Source organism: Pelobates fuscus, chromosome 1 (assembly GCF_036172605.1).
Source record: "Pelobates fuscus isolate aPelFus1 chromosome 1, aPelFus1.pri, whole genome shotgun sequence".
Lineage (NCBI taxonomy): Eukaryota > Metazoa > Chordata > Amphibia > Anura > Pelobatidae > Pelobates > Pelobates fuscus.
Window position 1 is genome coordinate 265,571,441 of NC_086317.1, and position 14,493 is coordinate 265,585,933.

The following is a 14,493-nucleotide window of genomic DNA, read 5'->3' on the forward strand; positions in this document are numbered from 1 at the left end:
AATGAGCAGCCACAGGCTGCTCACTGTTTAATAGACATGCCCCTACTCGCGGTATAGCGAGTAGGGGCACAATTTACTAAAACTAAGTAATTTTTACTTAGTATTAGTAAAATTGGCTGAAAGACCAATTTAGGTCTTTCAGCCTTTTGGTAGATAACTCCCTAATACCGTGGGAATTAGGGAGTTATCTACCAAGCGGCTGCAACAAAAGTCCCGAAATGCCGAAGTGTCGAAGTCCCGAATTGATGAAGTCCCGAATTTCGGAATACCGAGCCGAATATTTTCCCCATGCACATGCCTAATGGATGTTATATGTTGTTTCTACCTCTATCTTAATGCACACAATCACTAACTGAATGTTGCGACTTTAAAATACATGCTCCTTCAGTAAATAATTTTGGCTGATAAGTGAGGTAGTGAATTCCCTAATTATGATATCTTTAAGATATGAGTTAGGTCAGGAAATCTTAATTTTTATCAAACTTATTGCAAATGGAAGGATTTTAAACATAGGAACCTGCAATACGTTGTAGTACTTATGGTACTTGGAATTCAACACATCTTTATTAGATCACATGACATCCATGTGACTTAAAAAACAACAAGCGGGGGGCGTGGCCTAGCAGCGGAGCGGAATGGCTGCCTGATCTCTGAGCTCCTCCGTACTCGCCCTGCAAATCGTTAGAAAGCTGCCCCAAACGCAAATATGGGGAAACACACTAAGGCTGGGGGTACCCCCAAACCAGCGGCCACCCGCCCACCTGCAATCCAGGCATCGGTCAGGCAATATATGACCACACAGCCGGACCCATCATCCCAGGCCTCCGCTGAGGCCTTCCTGTACTCGGAGGCCTCATCCATGAGCCCGAACTCCCAGGCCGGTGACGCGAGTGGAGAACCCACAGAACACCCGCCGACAGACTGGATGGCCCTGCTGAGAGCACTGCCTACCAGAGCTGACCTGACCCAAGCCACATCAGCCCTCCATGCCTCGATCCGGGCCGACCTTCAACTGATGAGAGCAGACATGCAGGGTATGGCGGACCGCATGGCGCGGCTGGAAGAGGAACAGGACAACCTCACTGTGGCCCACACCACCACAGAGTCCACGCTTCACAGCCACACTACCCACTTGCAAGCCATGGCGCGCCATGTAGAAGATCTCGACAACAGGGGCCGCAGAAATAACCTGCGGATCCGAGGCCTACCTGAAGGCGAAGAACCCTCAACCCGGCTCACTGACACACTTACCATCTTATTTAACGACCTTCTAGGCCGTCCTACGGACACGCCGATTGACTTTGTCCGTGCACACAGGGCACTAAGACCCAGAGGCCCTGAAGGAGCGCCGCCAAGAGATGTGATATGCTGCTTAACTATCTTCTCCCTCAAAGAAGACATACTACAGGCGGCTCGCAATGCGGGATCCATCACCCATGAGGATCGCCCTATCCAGATATTTCCTGATCTTTGCCCGGCCACTTTGGGCTACCGCAGGGCCCTGAATCCCCTCACTCGAGCCCTGACGGCTCAGAAGGTGAGATACCGATGGACTTTCCCGACCGGCCTAATTGCTCACACTCCTAACGGTCCCATGCCGGTACGCAACCAACAGGACCTGCAAGATCTCACTATCGAGCTCCAGCTACCACCCTTCAACATGCCTTGGCCGGACCCGCTAGACTTCTACGTTGGCCCACCGAGGCCGGCACGAGACGACCCGCTGCCACAAAGAAGAACCAGATCCAGAATGGAGACGGCGCGACCAGCCGGCAACACTCGTTGAGTTCCGCGGCCCCCGAGAGACTCTGAGTCCCACAGTTTGAAGTACCTGCCTATGAACTATGACCCGCTGGGGAGCTTCCCATAAGGTATCCCACACACCACACTGAACTGCCGGACTCCCGCTCTTGTTTCACTTTTGGGTGGGGGGCTGAAACGGGGGATTTGACGACTCTGCGGCTCACGCTATGCCCCGACTACCACTCGGATGGGGAACATTCTTTTCACCAGCTGCGCTGCCATGGAGGGATTGACATTGCTACACCACCAACCATGAGCCGCAGAGACGTGGAGACTCGGTGCCACCGACATTTTGTGACTACCAGTAACGGAGATATAGGGTCTTTTTCGGAGGGTCCAACCTCCCCCTTTATTGAAGAAGATGGGTATATACCATGAGGAAGGGTAGGCAGGAAGGGGTCACAGCCACCACACACACGCCTGCCGCTAGAGCTCAAGGCCACACCACGACACGCCACACAACCTGACACGCCATGATGCACACACACACACTCTCACAACTCACAAGGCTCGAAGCCTGGCCCATACGACACACATAATCTTTAAGATACCCCACTCACAAGATCACGGATAACCTAGGGGCTAGAGTATATTTTTTGGGCGGGGCGGGTAGGGGGTAGTCAGAGAGGCCTTCCACGTGGGAGTTTTTCTTTTTTCGTTGTCACCGCTATAGGTGACCCCACGGGAAACACCTCGTTTCCTTTCTCGTTTTTACCCTTTCCTCTCACCTCTCTGAACCGGGACCCCGGAGAGGGACCGGGTATATCCGAGAGGCATTTAGTAACCAGTAGGCCACGTTCCCACCTGGTCGGGGTGTCTGGAAGAAAGGCAAGGGGACTCGACCGCACCGCTAGTACGGACGGGACGACTCCACCTCGGCCTACACCCGAGCCATTACTTTGTATATTGTTGTTAATTGTTTATTGTTTACTTATTGTTTACATAGTGTTTATTTTATTTTGTCTCTGTACCTACTCCTAGGCACTCAAAGTCCGGCTGCGGTGCCCGCGTGGGGACTCGAGAAGGGGCCTTATTGAGGACCACCCGTCCAGGTAACACCCTTTCCCTGTACCTCCGACACGCTCCTCCCCTGTACCCACCCAACACCGGAGTAGTACTGCAACCCGTAGGCCCACCACTTATCTGCCCACACCACCCCTCCCGGAGTGGTCCACAGGAACTCCGTCATGCAGACCCCGAAACCGCTAGCCAGAGCAGACATCAACATTATCTCTATTAACGCCAAGGGCCTTAACCAACCCGAGAAACGATCACAGGCGCTCCGCCACTTTCACAGCCAAAGAGCCCACATAGTATTCATACAGGAGACGCATTTCAAGGAAGGTCTGACACCTAGAATGACTGACAAAAGGTTCGCCCAATGCTACCTCAGCAACAACCCCTTAGGGAAATCCAAAGGCACGGCCATCCTCCTTCATAAATCCCTACATTTCACTCCCACAGCAACCCTGAAAGATGACTGGGGAAGGTATATATGCATTAAGGGAACGATAGCTGACCGTACGTACACGCTAGCAAACCTGTATGCTCCTAACACTGCGCAACACCGCTTTATAACTAAATCACTGAAAGCCATCATGGCCTTTACGGAGGGTTGTCTGATCATGGGAGGAGACCTTAATGTGGCCCTACAACCGAGCCTAGACACCTCTACGGGCACCTCGACGATACCCAGACATGTGTTGACTACTATCAACAAAACCCTTAGAGACCAACGCCTGACCGACTGTTGGAGAGCGACACACCCTGACGACAGAGACTTCACCTTTTATTCTAATCCGAACAAGACGTACTCCAGACTGGACTACTTTTTCCTACAACACTACTACCTGACAGATGTTAAGTCTGTGACGATCGGAACCGCGACATGGTCAGACCACGCACCACTCACCATGACGCTGACGTCTCCCCTCTATAAGCCGACGTGCAGCAACTGGCGACTGAACGAAGCCCTACTTAACGACCTAACAGTAACCACGGAATCCCGAACCACACTTACTCAATACTTCACTGACAATGTTACCCCAGATGTGACACCCCTCTGCGTGTGGGAGGCCCACAAATGCGTTATACGAGGCTACTTCATAGCTAAAAGCGCAGCCATGAAAAAAGCAAAGGCTGCCAGACTGGCGACCATAATCACGGAAATACAGGTGGTGGAAGCAAGACACAAACTTACACGGCTCCAGAGCGATGGTGCCAAGCTACTGACACTACGCAGGGAACTAGCATCCATCCTGAATGCCTACCACCAAAGGGCACACCTGCGCACCAAAGCCTTCTTTCACACACATGCCAACAAATGCGGGACCTTGCTAGCCCGTATGATTGCCAAAAAGAGAGCAGAATCCTACATACCTAAAATTCGAGACAAAGACGGACGACTGAAACAACTCCCGGGAGACATGGCGGAGGCTATACGGGAATACTATGCGGAGCTTTATGCCATACACCCCGACAGGGAACCACCGCGCCAAGGTGACGCCTCATCAGAGACTAGACAATACCTACACACACGCATACATAACCGACTTCCCAGGGAAGCTACGAATGCCCTTGACGAACCGATCACACCTCGCGAGCTAGCCTGGGCCATAAAAGAGTCGAAATTGGGCAAATGCCCGGGCCCTGACGGTCTCCCCTCTAGATACTATAAAAAATTTGCCGACGTATTATCCCCACATCTCCTGACTGCCCTTAACACCTTACGTGACGGAGCCAGCCTACCTACGCAGACTCTAGAGGCCAACATCTCCCTAATCCCAAAGGAAGGTAAAAACCCGGAACTCTGTGCAAGCTACAGACCTATCTCCCTACTAAATTGTGACCTTAAACTCTTCACAAAAATACTGGCCCGCAGACTACAAAACTACCTCCCTGATCTCATACATAGGGACCAGGCAGGGTTCACGCCCCAGAGAGAAGCAAGAGACAACACTATCAGGACACTAGATCTCATCCACAGGGCACAAGACGGTCGGGAAGGCCTCCTCTTGCTCTCCACAGACGCGGAGAAGGCCTTCGACCGCATAGATTGGGGCTACATGCTGGCGGTATTGGAAGCGATAGGTCTGGGCCCGCACATGATGAGCTGGATACGAGCACTGTACTCTAAACCCACAGCAAGGGTATGCGTGAACGGGTTGTTCACAAACCCGTTCCCCATCCGGAACGGCACAAGACAGGGATGCCCCTTGTCCCCATTGCTGTTTGTACTGGCACTGGAGCCCTTTCTTAACTCTGTCCGGGACAACCAAGCCATAAGTGGGATACAAATAGGACGGACGAGACACGTAGTGGCTGCCTTTGCAGATGACCTGCTGTTTTATGTCACCCGGCCTGAAACATCAATGCCAGCAATCATGGCAGAGTTCCAGCTCTACGGCCAACTATCGAATTTCAAGGTTAACCTCGCCAAATCTTCGGTTCTGAATGTCTCGATCCCACCCAATAGAGTTGAAGCCCTGAAACACACGCTCCCATTCCAATGGTCTGACACTACTATAAGATACTTAGGCACCTCCATACCAAGAGACCTGTCACAAATATACACCGCTAATTTTCAACCCCTCCTAACCACAATACGCAGAGACCTGGAGGAATGGACCAAAGTCCGTCTCTCCTGGTTTGGACGCATTGGAGTGTTAAAAATGAACATTCTACCCAGGCTGCTCTACTTGTTCCAGACACTACCAATCCACATACCTGAGGCATACTTCTCAACACTGCGCTCCATGGCACTCAGATTCACATGGCACAACCTACAGGCACGGGTCAAACACGACACTCTCACTTTACCAAAACGGAAGGGCGGCCTGGCCCTCCCAGACTTCCAGGTCTATTACAAAGCAACCCATCTCCAGAGGGTGATGGAATGGTCCAAATCGGAGGTCCACAAGTTATGGAAAGAAATAGAGTCAGACCAAATATCCAGACCAATAGGGCTCCTACCGTGGCTAGACCACCACCAGGGCAGACAGCTGGCTAACCTACACCGGCTAATTAGAGCGACCTTAATGGTTTGGCATAAAGTGGGGATACCCTCCTCCCTCACCACGCCCATTTCACCACTCTTACCCCTGACACATAATGACGCCTTCCCACCTGGACTGGACGCAGGCCCGTTCCAACAAATGTTAGGAAACTCGCTACCTAGACTCTGCCACGCTACCACCAATGGCACGATACGGACTCTTGAGTCCCTGATGCCCGTAGAGAGACCGACGTTCATGGTACAGTTCAGGTACAAACAACTATCCGCCTACCTACTAACAATCACCAAAGACATCCATGCTCACAGGACGCTCACGGACTTTGAAAGGCTCTGCCATGACCCAAGCCCACTGGCCAGGGGACTGTCCACTCTTTACAGCCTCCTCATGGACGCAAGGAGACTTCCCCCACCGAGCTTCATGAGTAAATGGGAAACCGACCTGGGAATTACACTCTCGCCAGCCCAATGGGAAAAGATCTGTACCCTGTCCCTTCACTGTTCAACATCCAGTAGCACACAAGAAACGGCCTATAAAGTACTGTCTCGCTGGTACCGCACGCCATTGGTCACCCACTCCTACGATCCAACCGCCACCAATAACTGTTGGAGATGTGAGAAAGCCCTAGGCACCCTCTTCCATATCTGGTGGACATGCCCCTTGATAAGACCTTACTGGGCAGCGATCCACACGATCATCACCAAATTTTCTGATACTCCCCCCCACTTAGACCCAGCAGCCTTCCTCCTACACCACACCCCCACCCGTAGCTCAGCTTACAAAAAATCCCTAACGATCAGGATTTTAAACACAGCCAAGAGCCTCATTCCCCTATACTGGAAACAAAAGACCCCACCACCTGTGTCGGCCTGGTTTAAGCGCATGGAAGAGCTCAGGGCGCTAGAGGAACTCACCTCACACGCAGAGGGGAGGGAACAGTCGTATATGACGACCTGGACACACTGGATACTGACCACGACGAAACCCGACTTCCAGACACTTATCACAGACTGAGTAGACACCAATGGGAACATGACCCGAGACAATGGGTAGGGGTGACAAGGAATGACCGAAAAGACAGCGCACGTCACACATGAAGCTACCACTGACAGAAGTTCACACGACAATTCTAGCCCTGACAGAGACGAAGGACCACACAAACCTATAGGGCAGGGAGGACGCTCTCTCAAACGCTGAGGAATCCCCCCCCTTAATTTTTTCTCCCATCCCTCCCCCCCCCCCCCCCCCCCCCCACCCCCCTTCCCGGGTGGACCTGCGGGCCACGCAGCCGGACCAGGATACAGCAGACTCCAGGTATGCCATTGAAAGCTTAACTACACATGTTTCGACCTGGAAACCTGCGCGTTTCCCTGCTTTATTATACCGACACCTCAGATTCGCTAACAATGTGCTCCATAACCTGTATCTGCCATTTGTTGGAAACCTGCGTGTTTCACCGAACCACATTTGAGACGTTTACTTTTATTGTTGTTTGCAAATGTATTCTTGAAAATCTGAATAAAACTTAATTCACAAAAAAAAAAAAAAAAAACAACAAGCTTATAAATAGGCTATTGTTGACAATATATTCAAATAATAACTTTAATATATTTCAAATATAAAATTACTTACACAACCCCAAGATTTAGGATAAAAAGGAAGATGGCATTGATAATAACATTAATGATATTTACGGCAATACCAATAAACACCTGTGGCCATATTATGCCCTAAAATGTAATAAGAAAAATAAATCAATTTCAATACATAATTTGTTGCATATAGACAAAAATAATTACAAATAAATAACATAACAAATATGTGATAGCTTGGTGGTTAGTCCTGTAAATACCAGGTAACATATTTGAACTCAATATTTTACCATTTATATGTTGATACATGGAATACTAGAAATAAAAAAAAAAAAGATTATTAAAACTTATAGAGGTACCTAGCAAATCTAGCAAAATTTAAATCCTGATCAAATAATTTTACACAATTTTAATACATAATTGGTTGCATATAGACAAAAGTAATTACAAATAGAGATGTCCCGAACAGTTCGCCGGCTAGAGTTTACTCACCACTGGACCACCAGGGATGGCCGAAGCACGGTCCACCCTCTCTACAAAAGGTAAGTAGGGAGGGGGGATATTAACTAAACGCCCCCTCACCCTCACACAATACACACAAACAGCACACACACAGGACCTTTACACAGCACCCTCACACTTTAACAGCACCCTTACACATACACACACACATTAACAGCACCCTCACACATACAGCACCCTCACACATACAGCACCCTCACACTAACAGTACCCTCACACATACACACACACAGCACACACTAACAGCACCCTCACACATACAGCACCCTCACACATACACACACACAGCACACACTAACAGCACCCTCACACATAGCACCCTTACACACACAGCACCCTTACACATACACACACACACACACACACACACACTAACAGCACCCTCACACACACACAGCACCTTTACACACACTCACAAACACACACACAGCAACCTCACACACAGCACTCTTACACACACACACACACACACACGCACACACACACTAACAGCACCCTCACACACACACAGTGCCCTCACACACACAGCACCCTTACATACACACACACACAGCACCCTTGCACACACACACACAGCACCCTTACACACACCACCCTCACAAACAAACACACACAGCACCCTACACACACAGCACCCACACACACAGCGCCCACACACACAGTGCCCGCACACACAGCGTCCACACACACAGCCCCTACACACACACAGTAGTGTGTGTGTGTGTGTGTGTGTATGTGTGTATATATATATATATTTATACATATATATATATATATATATATATATATATATATATATATATATATATATATATATATATAAAACAAGATCCAACCTCTGGCACTCAACCTCCAATAGTAGTAATCCACAGACACATACCCGGGTGCATCCCAGCAGACATGTAAAAGAATTGAAGACAGGAGCACTCTCTGGGATTTTTCAAATTTGTATTAATAAGTAATCACCACCTCTACATCAACGTTTCGACCCATCTGGGCCTTTATCAAGACAATGACAGTGCCAAAACAATGCCTATATATACAGGAAAACTAAATGTATAACTTACCCCATCTGTGCGAAAAGTTTTCTATCCACTTCCGTGTTCCGTGATTGTGCGCATGCGTATGAACGTGTATCCGTGCGTACTGACGTGATCAAAGTGCGACCCGGTGCGTCTGCGTGTGAACGTGCAATCGTGCGTGCTGACATCATAATAACGTGCACCGGACACCTTCTGTGTCTAAACAACCGTTCCCATGGATACACCTCCGTGACATGTATGTTACAAGGAGGAAAAACACTACTATGTCCAGAATAGACCAGCCAAGTATTCTGTAAAACAATACCTCAAGGACTATATACCATGCCATAAGTTACTCATGCTCAAATAATGACTAAACAACTAACCTTAGTCCTAAAATTAACCTAGATAGTGTGACATACGTACCACCATACTATAGATCAAAATCTAAAATGGCCAAACAAAATGTGTATATATAACCATAACCACACTAAATCCTGAATGTAAGCCAGTGTCCACGTAAATCAGTGTACAGTGTATGTACATAAACCAATGATGTATATAAGAAGTGTTGCAAAAGTTTATGTGTATGTAACTAAACCCACATTAAATCCTAAATATGAGCCTATGTGTCCCATGTGAATGTGTGTACAGTGTATGTGCAAAAACTAATAGTGTTTAAAAATGTGGTGCACCCAATAAAATCAGTGACAATCAAAATAAGTGCCCCACACCCCCAGTGACCATCCAGTGTGCCCCTCTGGAGCCCATCCCCATTCAACCATAGTGAGTGGCAGTGTCCAGGTCTAATAAAATAACAAAAGCCAGATGTAACAGTCATACAGCAAATCATAAATATATAAACACTCACTCTACAAAATCCAACATATACAGACTAAGTCTATCCTGCCATCCTACTGACTGATGTTGAATCACTAACAGAAGGTAATATATTAAATCATACGCTGTCCTACATCTAGGACTGCGCTACATGAGAATGCAGTAACTGTGCATATTAATGAGTATCTGCCATTAAACAACCATTTTATCAACGAGTATCCAAAAATGAACTAAACGATATATACTCATTGAGCCCTCTGGGCTGAACAGTGTCCAATTGTCTGATCCAAAATGTCTCTCTCTGTAATAACAATCTGGAACGATCTCCACCTCTGGGTAAAACCGGTATTCTGTCTATTGCCATAAATTTGAGTGTGGGCAACCTATGATTATATTGCAGGAAATGTTTCGCCACCGGTTTTTCGGTCTTTCCATCTCGAAATGCTGTTGTGATGGCCGATCTATGCCCTCTGATCCTATCCCTTAGAGTCAAATCCGTTTTGCCAACGTAAAACAAACCACAAGGACACGAAATTAAATATACCACATGATCTGTCAAACATGTAATATAATGCGATATTTTGTAGCGCCTGCCAGAATGCGGATGACCAAAAGACGAGCCAGTGAGCATGTGTCCACATGTAACACAGCCTGGACAGCGAAAACATCCCTTTCTCTCTGATATGATAGGAACCAATTTGTCTCGTGGTAGATCCGTTCTCATCAACAAATCCTTAAGGTTCCTATTTCTGACGTGCGATACTCTGGGGGTATTGGAAAAAATCGTGCTAAGGGTTGTGTCCGTGGACAGAACATTCCAATGTTTTCTAATGCTTCTAGTGATGTCATCACTGGCCGAGTGGAATCTCATAGGTATAGTGATCTGGGTCCTTACCGTACGAGAAGTGCCTTGTCCAAAAATTTCATAGGCACGATCTAAAGCCTTCCTCAAAACCTGCTTCCGATACCCTCTCTCCAGGAAGGCTTGATGCATGTTCTCTATTTGTAGATCTCGTGTAGAGTCGTCCGAGTTGTTTCTCATCACCCTGAGAAATTGGGAAATTGGTAAGGACTTTTTTAATGCCGGAGGATGACAACTAGTGAAATGCAGCAAGGTATTCCGGTCAGCCGGTTTTTTGTATAGGCGATGACCAATCTGCTTATTGACCGTATATACCTCCACATCCAAAAATTGGATTTTGTCTACGTCAAAGTTTAGGGTCAGATTAATTGGAGATTCCTCATGATTCAATGCATTTATCATAGATATAAGTTCACCCTCTGAGCCAGACCATATCATGAAGATGTCATCCACAAACCTATAATAAGCCACAATTTGTGAGCCAAATGTATGTAGAATGTTACTTCTTTCGTAAATGTGCATGAAACAATTGGCGTACGATGGTGCGATGGCTGATCCCATCGCCGTTCCCCTGAGTTGCATATAGAAGGTCTTTTCAAACCTAAAATAATTATGATATAACAGAAATTCTAAACACTCCACCAAAAATTCAATAGGTGGACCCTGATATTTATTGCCTTCGCTTAGCCATATTCGTATGGCCTCAATTCCCATTTTGTGAGGTATAACTGTGAAGAGACTCTTCACATCAATCGTTGCAAAAATCACAGGAGTGTCTGGTAACGTCAATCTGCAAACTCTGGAAATAAAATCCTGCGTGTCCCTCAGGCAGGTCGGAATATCCTCAATACTGGGCTTCAGATGATGGTCCACAAACTTAGCAAGGGGTTCTAATACCCCTCCGCGGGCCGAGACGATAGGCCTCCCAGGTGGTTTTACTGGATCCTTGTGCACCTTCGGTAGGGTGTATACCACCGGTATTTTAGGATGGTCATTCACCAAAAAGGCTCCTGTGTATTCGTCCAACCAACCTGCCATCATGCCCCGCTCCACCAGCGCTCGTAGTTTGTTGAGTATGAGCGTGGTTGGATCATAGGTAAGTGATTTGTATGTGTTATCGTCACTCAACTGGTTCAACACCTCTGCCCTATAATCTGTATAATCCTGTATGACGATAGCACCACCTTTGTCCGCTGGTCTAATCGTGATATTGGTGTCATCTCTCAAGTCCTTCAACGCAATTCTTTCTTCTTTAGTCAAATTGTCTCCGTTCATCTTGTGGTGTTTAAGAGTTTGTTCTACATCATGCCGGAGTAATTGCCCAAATGTTTTAATCGAAGATTGTGCGGTTTTGGGTTCCCAAGTGTTCTTGAGTTTAAACGGGTGTTTCTCTTTCTGTCCCCATAAATCCCTAGAGACATTGAGATTCAGTGTCCTGTTCATCTTAAATAGTTCTACCTCCAACTCAAATTTGTCCGGTTTAGAAGATGGTACAAAGGTAAGCCCCTTGGATAAAATCCTAGTATGGTCAGCAGTTAGTTGTTTAGTAGACAAATTGAAAACTGGATTCATTTCTTCTTTATTGGGGGTTTGGATCGTAGCTTTATGGATCTTCCCTCTCTGTCCCCGTCTGATAGGTCGGGGTCTGTGTTTCCTCTTGTGTACATAGTTGTTGGTATTCTGGGAGGGTCGTTGGGGTGTTGATCGCCACCTAAAAAAGTCTGCGCCGACTCCTGTCTCGCATTAACTCTAGCTAGTCTTCCCTTTTCCATGCCTTCTGTTTCAGACTGGGACTCAGCGGAACTGGTGTCGATTGACATAAACTGTGGTTTTCTAATTTTTGATTTCTGTCGCATAAAGTGTGGTCTACGTCTCTCACCACTCAACCAGTGATACACTTGATGATGTGTGTAGTCATGATTCACCCTTTCCAACTTCTGTTTTTTAAACTTGATTAAATCGTTTCTGTACCTCATGATCTCGTCCTGTAATTTAATCAATTGCTGTGCGGATGATGCCGCTGTGAGCAAAGGAGTATTAGATGACTCGACCTTGTTAATAGATTCCTTCACCACCGCCAGTTCACTCTTCACTTCTTCCACTGTGATGATCATCCAATCCAGGGCACATTTGTTGGCTATACTAGCCCACTTCCTACAGAACTCAGGATTGGGCCTCCCAATCGTTGGAGCATTGCGCACCCTGAAACCTCTAGGGATCCTCTTGGATCTGTAATAGTCTGAGATGAATGTCCCATGAAGATCTAGATCCACTTCCCTCCTTTTAAGCTTGATGAGTTCATTGTAAATATCTCTAATTGAATCCACATGTTTCAGTTCATCAGTTGATTTCGGCTACAAAATATGCTCAGCTTCTGCCTCAGAAATCTGTAGTGTCTCAGCCGTATCTAAAAGGGCTCCCGCCCTTGACAAAAAATCCTCCATGTAACAACACCAAAACACTTGATAAAGTTCCAAGAACTAATCACAAAAATAGGTAAAATATAACCAAAAATGTAGTCAAAAACCTTGGCGGTGCGCAGAGAGTGTGTTGCTAGCACACTATAATATATAAAACAAGATCCAACCTCTGGCACTCAACCTCCAATAGTAGTAATCCACAGACACATACCCGGGTGCATCCCAGCAGACATGTAAAAGAATTGAAGACAGGAGCACTCTCTGGGATTTTTCAAATTTGTATTAATAAGTAATCACCACCTCTACATCAACGTTTCGACCCATCTGGGCCTTTATCAAGACAATGACAGTGCCAAAACAATGCCTATATATACAGGAAAACTAAATGTATAACTTACCCCATCTGTGCGAAAAGTTTTCTATCCACTTCCGTGTTCCGTGATTGTGCGCATGCGTATGAACGTGTATCCGTGCGTACTGACGTGATCAAAGTGCGACCCGGTGCGTCTGCGTGTGAACGTGCAATCGTGCGTGCTGACATCATAATAACGTGCACCGGACACCTTCTGTGTCTAAACAACCGTTCCCATGGATACACCTCCGTGACATGTATGTTACAAGGAGGAAAAACACTACTATGTCCAGAATAGACCAGCCAAGTATTCTGTAAAACAATACCTCAAGGACTATATACCATGCCATAAGTTACTCATGCTCAAATAATGACTAAACAACTAACCTTAGTCCTAAAATTAACCTAGATAGTGTGACATACGTACCACCATACTATAGATCAAAATCTAAAATGGCCAAACAAAATGTGTATATATAACCATAACCACACTAAATCCTGAATGTAAGCCAGTGTCCACGTAAATCAGTGTACAGTGTATGTACATAAACCAATGATGTATATAAGAAGTGTTGCAAAAGTTTATGTGTATGTAACTAAACCCACATTAAATCCTAAATATGAGCCTATGTGTCCCATGTGAATGTGTGTACAGTGTATGTGCAAAAACTAATAGTGTTTAAAAATGTGGTGCACCCAATAAAATCAGTGACAATCAAAATAAGTGCCCCACACCCCTAGAAGCATTAGAAAACATTGGAATGTTCTGTCCATGGACACAACCCTTAGCACGATTTTTTCCAATACCCCCAGAGTATCGCACGTCAGAAATAGGAACCTTAAGGATTTGTTGATGAGAACGGATCTACCACGAGACAAATTGGTTCCTATCATATCAGAGAGAAAGGGATGTTTTCGCTGTCCAGGCTGTGTTACATGTGGACACATGCTCACTGGCTCGTCTTTTGGTCATCCGCATTCTGGCAGGCGCTACAAAATATCGCATTATATTACATGTTTGACAGATCATGTGGTATATTTAATTTCGTGTCCTTGTGGTTTGTTTT

The 14,493-nt window shown here is 46.5% G+C and overlaps 1 pseudogene; it reads right to left on the minus strand.

Annotated features, from left to right (window-relative positions):
• Positions 1-14,493, minus strand: part of LOC134612709 (multidrug and toxin extrusion protein 2-like) — a 133,572-nt pseudogene that overhangs the window by 68,504 nt on the left and 50,575 nt on the right.